This window comes from Benincasa hispida, chromosome 11, assembly GCF_009727055.1.
Source record: "Benincasa hispida cultivar B227 chromosome 11, ASM972705v1, whole genome shotgun sequence".
NCBI classification, from domain to species: domain Eukaryota; kingdom Viridiplantae; phylum Streptophyta; class Magnoliopsida; order Cucurbitales; family Cucurbitaceae; genus Benincasa; species Benincasa hispida.
The window spans coordinates 8,383,222-8,396,392 of NC_052359.1; positions in this window are offsets into that span (position 1 = coordinate 8,383,222).

A 13,171-nucleotide genomic window follows, 5' to 3' on the forward strand; every position below is an offset into this window, starting at 1 on the left:
GCATAATCAAGAGATAGGAGCTTAGGAATAAGCATTGTTTGCTATTAATGCATCGCATGCACCCTAGGAATAGGTATGATATTATGTGGTCGCCATATTTGTGTGTGTGTCACTTTTTCATCGCATAAATAAGAATAGAGGCTTATGTATAGGTCCTATAGACTTATCGCATATATCACATGCGTTCTAGCATTAGAAGTCGTAGCATTCGCACCGAGAGGTGGTTTACTATTGTATGTGTGTTGCATGATCGAATGGCTTGCATTGCTTAAGGTTGCCCTTGCGGTCACTATTAAGTATTGCAATGAAAACAACTCCGTATTTTATCTATTTTTTTTTCCATTCATTTGTTTCATGTCAAGAGTTGAGTTGAATATGGAACATAACCGAAGTTATGTCTCTACCATTCTTGTTTCATAAGCGCAACTCCTCTATCCGGCGCAAGCCCAATCAAGCAAGACAAGAGTTGAGTTGAATATGGAACATAACCGAAGTTAGGTGCCAACATGACACACGTCGGGGCAAGCCAAAACGAAGAGCATAACCAGGTTTAATACCGCATTTGAATAAGTCATTGCAAATTTTTTTTGAAGTGTTTTGAACGAATGCATTCTCAATAGCTAAACACAAAGTTGCGGTGAATGAATAAAAAGTTTTTGAGTAAAGGCTTACTGGATTTAAACTTAGAATAGATCTTTTTGAAGAAGCAGCCAAAGAAGAGGAGAGCCTTGCAGCGATGGTCAGAGGTATGAGGAAATTATATTCTGAGAAGCTGGTCATCGCAAAGGAAAGCATGAAGGTGAGTTTGAATTTCTTGAGTATAATGCATGCTTGAGGACAAGCATGATTTTAAGTTTGGGGGTGTGATGACATGCAGAAATGCATGTCATCTTAGGCCTTTTACTTAGAATTATGAAGGTTGTTAAACAGAATATGCGACAATTGTGCTAGGAATCCATGAGAAAAGTGAGCTTGCGTTGTTTAGCATGATGAATCTCGGCTAACCCATTATTATGCGATATTATGCGTTCAATGTTCTATTTTTGTAGCTAACGCAGGAAGTGGACGCAAACGCGGAAACCAGACCACCACATAGACGATAGCATGCGGAGAAACTCTCCATCACAAAGGCGAACGCGTCGATCAATGCATGGATGTTGCGGTAATTAGCCGTATGCGTCCATCGCATGGGAGTTGCACTCGTCAAGCAATTGCAGTCATCATGTAAAGTTCCGATATTAAGCGAATGCAGTCACTGAATGATTACGGCTACACAATAACGCATACTAATGGGATCAATGCAAGGTTGGTGGAATGAACACATCAACGCATCTAATTCGAGAAAATCAAAAGATAATGTTGACATTTCACCTACCACGCCATTAGAGGCAGAGGTTCAAAAAGAACTAAACGAGCCGAATGTCAGAATCAGAGCAGTCCATTAATGTTGTCGGCAATCCATGCTCTATATAAAGAAACCAATGAGCAGAAATTCAAATAATCCAGGGTTTTCGCCCAAGGTTGAATCCAAGGTTTTTGCCTGAGGTTCGCCTAGGGCTGATCCTTGTGATCCAGAAAAAATGCATGAGAAAATGCTNAATGCAGTCACTGAATGATTACGGCTACACAATAACGCATACTAATGGGATCAATGCAAGGTTGGTGGAATGAACGCATCAACGCATCTACCTTGGGAAAAACAAAAGATGATCTTGAGAGTACTTCACCTCCTTCATCCATTCTAAGTAATGACCGGAGCCTTCGACCGGAGCTAGACTTAAGAGAGTCAGCTCTACCGCCCATCCATGGCTCCACCGGCAGCCTTGATGCACATCAACTGGAAGCAAGTCTTTGCTTCTAGCCAGTCATTTCATTTTCCTTTATTTTCTTAAATTATATTGTATGACATTTTGTGATTAAGGAATTAATACAATTTGTTTTCAATGCATTTCTCTGTTTCCTTCGACTTCAACTCCATCTCCTTTGTTTAGCATCTTTACTTTCATTGCAATACTTAGTGAGATTGCTTGGGTATCGCATACTTAGTCATGTGGATTAGGGATATGACGCATGTAGCAACCCACCGAGAGGTGTACGTTAAGTGAGTGTGTGAGTAACCTTATTTGCTTAGTGTGAAGCTGTGGCAACGCCAGTCTATAGGCTAATGCAATGCTTATCTATGAGTAAAGTCAGCAACAACCAACTGCCCGGGAGGGTAAGTGGTTGGTCGCATTAAGCAATGTATGCATTGTTCACTAGAGATAGGAATAATCTTAGGTCAGCCAAGTTCATGCGGTTACCTTGTCCTATGAGCGCATCAATCATCATTTAGGCTTGGGAGAGTAGTCTAAAATCCAAATCTAAGACTCAGAGAGTGGATTGGAACACATAGGCAAGAACGGGTAAAGATAAGCTCCATTTGCTAGCTTGCATTGCATGCACCCTAGGAATAGGTATGATATTATATGGTCACCTTATTTGTGTGTGTGTCACTTTGTCATCGCATAAATAAGAATAGAGGATTATGTGTAGGTCCTATAGACTTATCGCATATATCGCATACGTTCTAGCATTAGAAGCCGTAGCATTCGCACCGAGAGGTGGTTTACTATTGTATGTGTGTTGCATGATCACATGGCTTGCGTTGACTAAGGTTGCCCTTGCGGTCACTCTTAAGTAATACAATGAAAACATCTCCGCATTTTATCTATTTTTTTTCCATTCATTTGTTTCATGTCAAATGTTGTCGTGTCTCTATCTCTCATTCATATTCTCATTTCATTGTCTATTAGCTAGGAGTAGGAGTAGTGTTAGCGTAGAAACCTCCCCATCCACTCTTTTATTCAATCGCCGCATGCACAATTACCGCATTCAACCAGCTACAAGTCCCCGTGTTCGACCTCGGATCACTCGAGAAACTTGGGTTTGCGTTATACTTGGCGTGAGGGCAAGAAAACTTGTAACAGGACGCATGGTCATCACATATATTTATTAATGCATATTCATTCCAATGCATGACTATCAACGCATACCTTAAGAACATGCATCGCATATCGCATCCAAGGGATTTTAGTTGTCGAATAAATTGACATCTAATTTCCCGTCATCAAGTTTTTGGCACCGTTGCCGAGGACTTTGGCAAAATAGTGTGCTAACAGTAATTTTTCTGATTTCTTTGCAGGCTCTCAATCTCTGGCGAATTACGACCCGGAGATTGAGGGGACGTTTAGATGACGATTAAGATACCGCCAACAACAATAGTCAGACAAAGAAGATATGGCGGAGTAGCCTGAAAACGGAGCACTAAACGAAAAGAACGTCATGGCGAATCCAATCCTGCTGGTAGATCGTAATAAGCCCATTAGGGACTATATATCGCCAAACCTCTATGATTTCTCTCCAGGAATCATGAGGCCTGCCCTCGATGGAAGCAGATTCAAAATGAAGCCGGTGAAGCTACAGATGATCTGACTGCAGAACAATTCGGAGGACGACGTGGCGAAGACCCGCATGCCCACCTCCGTAACTTTATTAAAATCTACAATACTTTTGTGTTCCCAAACATCTCTGCCGAAGAAGTTCGACTAACTTTGTTCCCAATTTCTCTTTATGATCAGACAAGAAAATGGGTGTATTCCCCCGAGCCGGGAGAGATCACTTCATGGGAACAGGTCATATAGAAATTTATGAAGAAATATTTTCCACCTACTGAGAATGCTAGACGAAGGAAATTGATCACAAATTTTGAACAAGATGATCACTGGTAGAAATGGCAGTTATGATAAGCCTTTCATTTAGAATCATGAGGGCTAATAAGTAGAAAATGCGGTGATAATACTTGGAATTTATGAAAAATTGAGTTTTGCGTCGATTAACACCTAAATCCTCACTGACCCAATATTATGCGTTATTCTGTGCCAAAATGTCTATATTTGTAGCTATCGCATGAATCAAACGCATGCATTTGAAGCTAACAATCATAGACAAATGCATGCGCTGAAGCCAGTCTACTGCAAAGACAGCGCGGACGAAAATCACATGTGTCTAACGGAGAAGATCTTAGTGGTGGTCTACTTGAATTGTTGCAAAACTGAAGAGCTTCATGCGAGGACTTTAGAGGGTAATCTGAGTTAAACACCAGAATTGTTGCAAAACTGAAAAACCATAAAACCCACCTAAGTTCATCACCAATTCAGCTCAATTTGAGTGTTTCCACCACATATTCCTTCTTGAGATTAATGGAGAAGATCTTAGTGGTGGTCTACTTGAAGAATCAAGCACAAATTCGTGGAACTTCTACTAAATTCGTGGAGAGATCTACAAAGGTAATGTTATGTTCAAACTCTCTTATGAATATAACATGAGTAGCATGTTTAAAACTCAAATTAAGTGTAGTTAAAGTGCTTATTGATTTTGAATTCTTTCGTTTCACAAATGATCTGATCCTGATCATTCATGTGGAGACATGAGAGCAGTGATATTCAATACAAAGGACTTTGTATAAGATCAGACCACGAAATAACTAGTCTCATTATATAATGTCGTTCATAATAAGACTTACATTTCATCAGGATGACCATATGTGACATGACCTAAATCTTGAGTGAGTTGTGAACTCTTGCCTCTAAAAGCGGTCCTTTGATTTGTGTGAGTGAGAGTGGCCAGATCATCGACTCAACAAGTCTACCATTTTGGGGATTTATCTGATTGGGGAGCTGGGAACACAGCTACCAGACAACGACAGCTTTCCCTAAACTCTCCCGCGGTAGGGAAAGTAGATAAATTGCTCCCTAATGGTTGATTTTGGGGCTTGAACAATGTGGCGTCACACCCTCTCCTGGCCCGAAAGTAGTCTAGTTACAGTTGGACTATGATTTATTGTTCATTCGAGGGATCAGTGGTACTTGAGGAGTTAGATGTAACTATAGATGCAAAACGATAATTTTGGCATAGTTGTACTCTGAAGGATTTGTGAAGGGTCATTGCAGTATTGATTGGTTATATCAAATGGACACAAAAATATAACTGTAGTGCGAAGAGTGCAATTGTCGGTCTTAGTGGAGTATCCGATAGTTAATAGATGTTGAGTAAATTAATTAAAGAGTTTAATTAATTATTCAAGTACCGTTGGAGCTTCGAGCTACAGATCCATGAGGTTCCCTCTGTAGCTCAACAGTGTTTTTATGTGAATCAATTTTGGATTGTTGGAATTGTTCAAATTAATTGAGGAAATTAGTTATATGTGATACAATTATTTTAATTTAATTATATATTATATAATTACTATCATGTATTTGATACATTATAATATAAAGTTATTTGAGAGGAAATAAATATTTGAATATGATTCAAACATTAATTATTTGAATTGGATTCATATAAATAAATCTAATATAAAATGAGATTTATATTAAATATCGTGGTTGAGAGAATTAAACTATAGTTTATATTGTATTAGATATAATATTAAACTATAGGTTATATGTTATATTGATATAACATATAGTTTAATATATATTATATGATAAAGTAGTTATCATTAAATATATATTAAAGTTTTTTATTAATTTTATTTTTTAAAAATAATTTTAGGGGGGGAATTGTAACTCCCTCCCCTTTTTTTCTCTCTACTACGTTAGTGGGAAGCCAGAGGGGTTGAATTTGGTTTTTATAATCTTCTTCCTCTTTAGGGTTTTCACATAAAAGGTTATGTAATTTTTATCTCTCCTTTCCCCAAAAAATCTCTCCATTTTCTTAATTCTCTCCCTCACCAAAAATGCAGAGCCCACACACTCCTAGATTCTCATACCAGAGAATATAGAGGCAATCAAGTCGTGGTGTCCATTGTGGGGTTTCAACTTCGTGATTTTTGGAGAAGAGGATACACGAAGATGATCGTTCTTCAAGAGTTAGTTCTCTCACCATAATTCTCTCATTTTCTTTTTGCATGCTGTAAATTTATGATTATGCATAACATTTGTACTCTGTAATTTTGATTTTATGAAATTAAATTTTTTTATCGATCTCCACACTTCCGCTCCTTCATGAAGGAACTCTTATATAAAAGTACCTCTGAGCGGAAGCGGATCTTTCCAATTCATTGTGACAGAAATTTCACATATACATTCAAACATACAAATATGCATTAACAATGCTAAATTATTGGCATGCAGATCAATAAATAAGAGACGGAGAGAATATGCCAATTGAAGGCTTTTCTTCACTTGAAATCTTGCTCTCTCCAGGAACGACTTCTTGCTCTTGCTAGACTAGCAAGTAATCGTCCAGCAACACCCCAGTCGTCTACAAAAACAGCTTCGCACGAACACAAGGAAATGGGGACGACACCATCACTTTGAGCCCTCAGTATTCTCGGAATGAGAATCCAAAGGGTGGGCTTTGTTCGAATTTGGTAGAGGGAAGGAGGAAAAGAGATCGTATACAACGATCAAACAAGTGGGGGAAAGACTTATCTATCGTATAGACAAAATGCTCGATCGTTTAGGTAAAGTATATGATCGTGTAGGAAAAGCTAAGCGATTGTCTATATGATCGTGTAGGAAAAGCTAAGTGATCGTCTATACGATCGTTTAGTAAAGATCGGGCGCTAAACGATCGTTTAGTAAGTAGCGCGCATAGGTGTAAGCGATCGTTCAGTAAACAGCATTATCATATATGCTCTGATTTACTAAGTGATGACTCTCTTGAATCGTAACAAACCATGAGCTATTTAAGCGTCTCAAAATGATTCTTCATCTTACTCATCAGTTACGAAAACAGAAGAGACGCTGGCCAATTATCCCATAACTGTCCAATTAATAAATAATAAATATAATCACATTAGATTCATAGCCTATGGTTTAATATCATTAACCATAGTATTTTTTCCTCCACTAGATATAAATCATATTTATATCAATTTCCTTCAAATTAATATATCTCATACATAAAGTCAATTATATCATATATAATTAACTAGTTCAATTATATCATATATAATCGAACTCCATCTGTTCAATTTGAACATTTCAAACTGACCCAAAAACTGATTCTCAACTTGTATCCAAACTACCAAGGGGACCTTATGGACCTATGGCTCGAAGCTCCAATGGTACGTGAATAACTGACTAAACTCCTTTAGCAATGATATCCACCATCCGTTAACTGCCAGGCATTCCACTAAAGACCAACAACTGAACTCTTCTTACCACAGATATATTTATATGTCCATTGGATATAACCAATCATCAGTACGATGACCCTTCACAGATGCTCGTAAGTACAGCTGGGCCAATTTACCTTTTTTTGCCCCTGTTTTTACATCTTACTCCTTAAGTACCACCGATCCCTCTAATGAACAATACAACATAGTCCTACTATGTGTGAACACCTCTCGGGCCATGAGAAGGTGTGTGGTGCCACATTGTTCAAGCCCTGAGATCAACCCTTAAGGGAGCAATCTATCTACTTACCCCTACTTCGGGGAAGGAGTGAACTCCATCTTGTGTAGCTGAGTTCCTAGCTTCAAATCAGACGAATCTCCAAAGTGGTAGGTTTGAATCGGCGACCTGGCCACTCGCACCCATACAAATCAAAGAACCGCCCTCGATGGCAGGAGTTCCCAACTCACTCAGGATTGAGGTCATCTTACCTATGGTCATCCTAGTGAAGTGAAGTCTCTGTCATGAACGTTGTTATATAATGAGACGTTAACATTTCATGGTCAAGTATTATACAAACTCTTTGTATAGGACGCCCCTGCTTGCATGCTGTCTCTTATACACATCTAGATGTGTATAAGAGACAGCCTCTGTCATGAACGTTGTTATATAATGAGACGTTAACATTTCATGGTCAAGTATTATACAAACTCTTTGTATAGGACGCCCCCGCTCGCATGTCCCCTACACGAATAATCAGGATCAGACCATCTGTGATAAGTCACAACACTTGTAACTATTCCACAAAGCGGGGCGCGTCCACAGCGTTCCCAGGATAAAGTTTCCCTCCTATATCCATATACTACAGACCATTTTAGTTATCACTTAAGACATGGTCCACTTGTATGTCACCACATACATGCCTAAGTTACATAAAGACAACTAGAGATTTTAAGCTTATTGGTTTGTGGTAAAGCAAATAAAACATCCAAATATGCAAAGTCAAGAAGTGATGTAAATATCATATATTATACATCATAAACGTTCGTACAAACTATTAACAAACTACAGGACATTGACTTTAGGGCATCAACCCCAACACTTCAAAGGTTCATTATGTTTTGTCTTAATATCCTAAATCCAATAAACTAATATCCTAGGCTATCTTATGAGTCTTGAACTGTATGTGGAGACATACAGGGATCAATATTCAAGATACAACCTAAAGGGTCTATAGTATAAGGATAAGGCTGGATACCTTATCGTGGTCACACTATGGATACGACCCACTTTGTATTTGATACAAACTCAATGATCCAACGCGTTCATGTAAGTAACATGCGAATGAAAGTCTCCTAATGAGTTTGCATAAGATCGGACCGCGAAATAGTAACCACTAGATGTAATTCCGTTTAGTAGTTAAAATTCTATTTCAATAAAATTACCTAGGCAACTTAGTCTTAATCCTGAGTATATTATGATCCTGTTCACAAGAGATTATTCTTTAATTTTTATAGGTGAGAGTGACCAGTTCGCCGACTCGACATTCCTACCATTTTGGGGACATAGGGAGCTGGGAATATAATAATACAAGATGGATTTCATTCCTTCCCAACAATAGGGTAAGTAGATGAATGTTACCTTAAGTTGTGTCTCCGAAACTTGAACAAAGGGCCTTACCTTCTAACTAACCCAAGAGGGGTTTCTATTTAATGGTTTGACCATAAATAGGTTGTTTAGTAGAAAGCACCACTTAAGGATACAGAGGTAATCAAGGGGTGAATTGGTAATTTGACCCAGCTGATGTTACGAACACTCGTGAAGGACTAGCTTGTTGTTATTGGTCTATATCCTTAGACATAGAAATATATCTGTAGTGAGAAGAGTGCAGTTGTGGATCTTTAGTGAAGTTTACCCATAGTTTATGAATATTGATTAATTTAATTAATGGGTTTAACCTATTAATCTCATATCGTTGGAGCTTCTGATCTGTAGGTCCATGAGGTCCCCTTCCTAGCTCGTAAAGGAAATTGAGCTAATTATGTCTTGAATAGATTTTGAAATGTTCAAATTCGCTTAGGGAAATAATATAATTGAAGGAACCATTGAAGGTCTTTGAGCAGAAGCATGGAATTGGACCAAATATCCAAAATTTACATAACATAAATTTTATAGCAAAAAAAAAAAAAAATACATATTATGACTAAAAGATAAATGTAGCATGGTTTAAAATAGAGATTACAAAAAAGAAAAAAAGGGCTTAAGAAACCTTACCCTTGAAGAACTATTCTTCACGAGATTCCTTCTCCAAATCTTGTCACAAACAATCTTGAACCCTCTAACCATTAATGAGGGCACCACCACAAATGTGACCTATATATTCTTTAGGTGAGAATCCAGGAGTTTTGTAGACTCTGGCTATTTTGGAAGAGATTGATTTTGAGAGATATGAGAGGAAGTGATGGGATTTCAAAAATCTCAGAATGTTTATGTGGATCTATTCCCTTTTTGTGGAACCACACCAGGAAAAAGAAGAAGAACTACTTTTCTTCTACCCACTAGCATATTTTTTAGAGAAAAGATGGGGGAAGGAGTTAGAACTCCCTCCCAAAATGATTTTTAAAATAAATCAAATTAAATTACATAAATCAATTTAATATATATTTATATGATAACTACCTTATCATATAAAATATATATTATACTATATGTTATATAAAAAATAACACATAATCTATAGTTTCTATATTGTATTAAATACAATATAACCGATAGTTTATATTCTATCACTAATGACATTTAATATAAATCCCATTTATATTAAATCTAATTATGTGAATCAAATTCATATAATTAATATTTGAATCATATTCAAATATTTATTTCCTCTCAAATAAACTTTATATTATAATGTATCAAAATACATTTTAGTAATTATATCATATATAGTTAGAATAAATTAATTATATCACATATAATTAATTTCCTCAATTAATTTGAACAATTCAAATTAATCCAGAAATTGATTCTCATTAATTCCCATTAAACTATGAGGGGACCTCATGGACCTGTGAGCTTGAAACTCCAACGGTACGTGAATAATTAATTAAACTCTTTAATTAAATTGTTCATCATCTATTAACTGTCGGCACTCCACTAAAAATCGACAGTTGCACTCTTCACACTATAGATATATTTCTGTGTCCATTATATATAACCAGTCAACAATACAATGACTCTTCACAAATTTTTCATAACTACAGCTGGGCCAAAATTACTGTTTTGCCTCTGTAGTAACATCTAACTCCTTAAGTACTATTGGTCCCTCTAATGAACAATCATAGTCCAACTATGGCCAAACCACTCTCGAGCTAGGAGAGGGTATGGTGCCACATTGTTCAAGCCCCGGAATCATTTCTTTAGGGAGCAATTTATCTATTTGCCCCAACATTGGGGAAGGAGTGAATTCCTTCTTGTGTAGCTATGTTCCTAGCTCCTCAATAAGAAGAATCCCCAAAATGGTAGGCTTGTTGAGTCGAAAATTTGGTCACTCTCACCCATACAAATCAAATGACCGCCTTCATAGGCAGGAGTTCACAACTCACTCAGGATTCAGGTCATGTTACCTATGGCCTTCTTGGTGAAATGTAAGTCTCTATTATGAACAGTGTTATATAATGAGACTAGTCATTTCGTGGTCCGGTCTTATACAAACTCCTTTGTATAGAATATCCTCGCTCACATGTCTCCACATGAATGATCAAGATCAGATCATTTGTAGCACTTTACAACAATTGTAATATCTACAAAGCGGGTTATACTCGTAGTGTCACCAGGATAAGGTACCCACCCTTATCCATCTACTACAGACCATTTAGGTTATCACTTAAACGTGATCCACCTATATGTCTTTACCTACATGTTTAAGGTATAAGATAACCTTAGATGTTAGTTTATTGGTTTGTGGTTAATGCAACTAATTTGAAAATAAAATATCACATATTTTATTACATAAATAAAATGTTTATACAATGCAATTACAAACTATAGGATCCTACGAGATTTAGGGCATCAACCTCAACAATAATGTATAATGATACATTATAATATAAAGTTTATATTTTAATTAAACTTTATAATATATATATAATTTTTTATATGATTCAAAATTAATTTATGGGATAATTAATTACTTAAAGGAATTCAAATATTAATTTAATATGAATTGGGTTCATATTAAAACAATAGGTTAAAATTAATGTATATTAGATACACATTAAAACTAAGAGAAGTACAATTGAATATGATTTAAATATAGGCTAAATTAAATAATTTATATTTAATTTACTAATTATTTAATTGAAGAATTAAATAATTATTTAATTTAATTACATTTGATTTAGTCAAATGAATTGAATTAAAACTATAGGTTATGTGAGAGATGGTTCATTTAAATATGATTTAAATGAAATCATTAATTAAACTAGATGTAATTATTTATTTATTTTAACTAATTAAATTAAATTAATTAATCAAATAACTCCCATTCAGGGAAATTATCTGAAATGTGGGTTATCCCACATTCCTTTCATCTCTCCCTCAATTTGGTTAAGAAACCATGTTTTGCAGGAGATTGCAAAAAGAATTCACATAATCGTCCTGTACAGAAATATCTCTAAAATTCTCTCCTTCTTCCCACCATTCTTTTGGTTCCCACAAACTACACCTAAGAATTCTCAGAGTATAGGAAGGAAGCCTTTTGGTAGTGTTGATTTCGATCTCAAATGAGAATTGACCATTTCGTCTGAGTCATCAGACGAAAGTAAGTTTTATTCCCTTCCTGTGTAGATTTGATCTCTTTATTATAATGCATGTTTAACCTAGGATTTTTACAGTAGGCTGTATATATATTTTTTTTTTTACGTCTCTATGATTTTCTAGATTTTTTTAGTGTATTGAGTATTTCAATTTCTAAATTAATTTCGAGAAAAGGTTCCTGTTAATTCTACTTTGTTAAGGCTTTTATCCCTACAGTTTTGGGCTTTTCTCCTCTGGGCTTTGAATCTGCACCCAAAACTCCTACGTTTTTAAATGGGCTTGTGACGTTATTACCTTTTCCTTGCAAATTTACATATTCTTCTCAAACAAACTATGAAGAATTAACTCATTCATTGTAAAGTACATGTGACGGAATAAATATTTCTTAGCACGAATATGCGATGACCACGTTTATAATCGTTGAAATGTGATATCTAAGATTTTTTTCGCAACTTTAGAAACGAAAAATATTTTTTTATCGCTAAGGGTGCGACGATAAAATTTGTTGCTACCTTTCATCGCTAAAGACTGTATTTTTTGTAGTGCTTTCGGATGATTATAAACTCTTGTATTTTTATTTTAAAGAATTTATAAAAATACTTCTAAGAAAGAGTTGTCAAACACGTGTATTTTTATTTTAAAGAGTTTTTATCAAAAGTGTTTAAATAAAAATAAATTTTCCAAAATACACTTTCTCTTTCTTATAATTCTTTTTTTTTTCTTTTGGAGGTTTTTTTATAATAATTATTATTTAATAGATTGTCTTTTTTAATTCACTCTTTTCCATTCTTTGTTTAACATTAATTTTTCCTCCATTTTAGGAAATTTCATTAATTTTATTCTATTTTTCCTATCTTAAAATCGATTACCTATCTATAGGTTTTTTATTTGTATGGGTTTTGAAAAGAAATTTTTTTTGAAAGGTTTAAAACTACAAGAAACTTCCTTATATGCTTCTTTTTGTATCAATATTATTATTATATTTTTTTATATATATAAAATTGAATAGTAAGAAGGGTTGCAAAAGTAAATTGGGGCAGATTTTTATATAAAATAATAGTTCATTAGACTACAATTTTGTAATTAGATATATTTATTTAGACTACTTATTAACGTTTAAAGACTAAATTGTTACAAATTTAAAAATATAGAGACTAAATCTTTATTAACTAAAGATTATGTATTAAATTATT